Source organism: Mus pahari, chromosome X (genome assembly GCF_900095145.1).
Source record: "Mus pahari chromosome X, PAHARI_EIJ_v1.1, whole genome shotgun sequence".
Classification (NCBI taxonomy): domain Eukaryota; kingdom Metazoa; phylum Chordata; class Mammalia; order Rodentia; family Muridae; genus Mus; species Mus pahari.
In genome coordinates, this window is record NC_034613.1 from 136,581,825 (window position 1) to 136,585,576 (window position 3,752).

Below are 3,752 nucleotides of genomic sequence, written 5' to 3' on the forward strand. Positions count from 1 at the left end.
CTTGCTATGGTGGGAGAGTTTGGTTCTGATGATGCCAAGTAACCTTGGTTTCTTTTGCCTCTGTTCTTAAACTTGCCTCCTGCCATCTGATTATCTCAAGTGTTTGCTGCTCTCAATATATCTGATTGGAGCCTGTCCTTCCTATAATCCCAGCTGATTCAGGACTCCTCAGAGTCCAACTTTCTCTGTGACCCTTCGATTGGGAGCTCCTGTGAACCTGAGATTCTGGGTGTGTCAGAGCTCTTGGCAGTCAAGCTCCTCTGAGACCCTCAAATACTAGTGTGACCTGGCTCCTGTTATCCTGGGATCCTGTTGTCCTATGATCCTGGGCATGTTACAGTGCCTGGAAGTGGTGTCTCCTTTGAGGACCTTGGAGCTGTCTGGTCCATTTGAAACTAAGGTTAACCAGCACTGATCAAAAGGAACCTGTGACTCTGGTCAGGAAAGGCTCTGATGTCCTTGTTCCTGTTGTCACAGGTCCTTCACAATTGGATTGTAGCAGATGTAATGTTCTGCTCATCAGTGATCCTAAAAACGCGTGGGCAGTCTTCTAGGGACCGTGGGGGTGTCTGCCCACTCTGTGCCCTAGGTGACCTGGTGCTGACACAGACCAGAAGGGATTTGTGCCCCTAGTCAGGCTGGTTCTCTGCTTCCCTAGTGCTGACTCAGGTCCTGCTTGCAACTGGTTTGGAGCAGATGTAGTGTTCTGCTCACCAGTGATACTAAGATCGTGTGGACAGTCCTCTAGGGACCGTGGGTGTGTCCACCGACTCTGTGCCCTAGGTGCCCTGGTCTGTGCTTATCTCTTATTCAAACACACATGCAACATTGCTTTTGAGATGTGACTTTCCTGAAAAATAAACTATTGATGAATTTACAAAAAAGACTATGAATCAAAATATTATATCCTTTGCTTTTTATATAGAAGCTATATTTCTAGAAAATTCAGTACAATGTGGCCTTAGTACAAAAGTGGCCTCACAAAGGCCACTTCTCTGGTATAGAGTAAGTTTCTAAGTGTAAATACTTTTAAGTAAGATTTTGTCTGCATGACTGTGGGTCAAGAAATTAAAACTCATGAGATACAAAACACTTTTTGTATGTCAGTGCCCTGGTCATTGTAGGATATCTATTGTATTTCCCATCAACAAGTGCAAGTATCATGACAAAATCGTTGCGGAAATTATGCTTTCTCAAGTTTTGAATGTTATTCTTAGAGGCTACTCCAATTAGTGTTGTGCATCAACCAGAGATAAGGGGAATTCATATTGCTTGTGATACTTCCAAAGCAAATATTCTCTACATCTCTAAAAGGTATGGAGATGCTAGGTAGGGAGGGCATCAATCATCTAGGAGTTTAAGAATCTTAGCTGTCAGTTCTTCTTTTTTTCTTTTTTCTTTATTTGCATTTCAAATGTTATCCCGTTTCCTAGATTCTCATCTGGAAATCCCCTAATCCCTCTTTCCTCCCCCTGCTCCCCAACCCACCCATTCCTGCTTAGCCCTGGCAGTGCCCTATACTGGAGCATAGAATTTTCACAAAACCAAGGGTGTCTCCTCCCATTGATGATGGAATAGGTAATCCTGATACATTTTCAGATAGAGGCACGAGTCCAACCATGTGTTTTCTTGGATTGGTGGTTTAGTCCCAAGGAGCTCTGGAGGCACTGGTTAGTTCATATTGTTGTCTATGTCTTTTTCGGGGGGGGGGGCAATTGAGTCCATTGATATTAAGAGATATTAAGGAAAATTAATTGCTGCTTCATGTTATTTTTGTTGTTAGATTTGTGATTCTGTTCATGAGGCTATCTTCTTTTAGGTCTGTTGAATGATTACTTTATTGCTTTTTCTAGGGCGTAATTTCCATCCTTGTGTTGGAGTTTTCCCTTTATTATCCTTTGAAGAGCTGGATTCATGGAAAGATATTGTGTAAATTTGATTTTGTCTTGGAACACTTTGGTTTCCCCATCTATGATAATTGATAGCTTTGCTGAGTATAGTAGCCTGGGCTGGCATTTGTGTTCTCTTAGGTCTGTATGACATCTGTCCAGGATCTTTTGGCTTTCATAGTCTCNGGTGAGAAGTCTGGTGTAATTCTAATAGGTCTGACTTTATATGTTACTTGACCTTTTTCCCTTACTCCTTTTAATATTCTATCTTTGTTTAGTGCATTTGGTGTTTTGATTATTGTGTGTCAGGAGGAATTTCTTTTTTGGCCCAGTCTATTTGGAGTTCTGTGGGCTTCTTGTATGTTCATGGGCATCTCTTTCTTTAGGTTGGGGAAGTTTTCTTCTATACATTTGTTAAAGATATTTACAAATCTTAGTGGAATTCTTCATTCTCATCTATACCTATTATCCTCAGGTTTGGTCTTTTCATTGTGGCCTGGATTTCCTAGATGTTTTGAGTTACAACCTTTTTGCATTTTGCATTTTCTTTGATTGTTGTGTCCATGTTTTCTACGGAATCTTCTGCACCTGAGATTCTCTCTTCCATCTCTTATATTCTGTTGGTGATGCTTCCATCTCCGGCTCCTGATTTTTTTCCTAGAATTTCTGTCTCTAGAGTTGTCTCCTTTTGGGTTTTCTTTATTCTTTCTACTTCCATTTATAGACCTTGGATGGTTTTGTTCAATTTGTTCACCTCTTTGTTTGTGTTTTCCTGAAATTCTTTCAGGGATTTTTGTCTATCCTCTCTAAAGACTACCTGTTTAGCTGTGTTCTTCTGTATTTCTTTAAAGGAGTTATTAATGTCCTTCTTAAAATCCTCTACCAGTATCTTGAGATATGATTTTTAAATCCTAATCTTGCTTTTCTGTTGTGTTGGGGTATCTAGGACTTGCTCTGGTTGGAGTACTGGGTTCTGATGATGCCAAGTAGTCTTTGTTTCTGTTAGTAAGATTCTTACCTTTGCCTTTCACCATCTGGTAATCTGTGGTGTTAGATGTTCTTGCTGTCTCTGACTGGAGCTTCTTCCTCCTGAGAGTCTGTTATCCTCTTTCAGCACTCCTGGGAGACCAGCTCTCTCCTGAGCCCCTGGGTCAGAGCACTCCCTGGAGGCCAACTCTCCTCTGGCCTGTAAGGTGCTCAGAGGACTGAGGGTCAGCTCTACCTCCTGGCTGAGGATGAATGCCCCATGAAGACTCTGTCCAAGAAACTCTGTTGCTTCTGCAACCCGAGTGCTCTTCTGCGTGGACCTGCCTCAGAGAGACCCTGGATAGAAAATTGTGATCACACCTGAGTCCCAGGGTCAGAGAAGAGGTCCCATTTATTAATTGATTGGTGTTCTCTCCAGAAAATTGTCTCCTATGCCAATTCAGTCAAACCTATTCCCAAGTTACTCTTCTATCGGGTTCAGTGCATATGGTTTTATGTTGAGGTCTTTGGTCCACTTTGACATGTTATTTTTGCAGGGTGGTAAACATGGATCTATTTGCATTCTTCTACATGAAAACTTCCAGTTAGTCTAGCACCATTTCTCGAAGGTACTGTCTTTTTCATGTGTGTATTTTGGCTTCTTTAGAAAAAATCTGATGCCCATAGGTTTGTGAATTTATATCTGGGTCTTCAGATTAATTCCATTGATGGGTGTGGGTTTTTTGTGCCAATGCCATGCTTTAAGAAAAAACTATAGNGGAAGGCGAGCCATCTTTGCTCCGCTGCACTGCNGGGGAAAGAGCAGACTGGAGAGGGGACCCGCAGCGGGACCCGATCGTCCTGCGCCTCTCCTGCCCAGGAGGGGTGTTCGCCTGG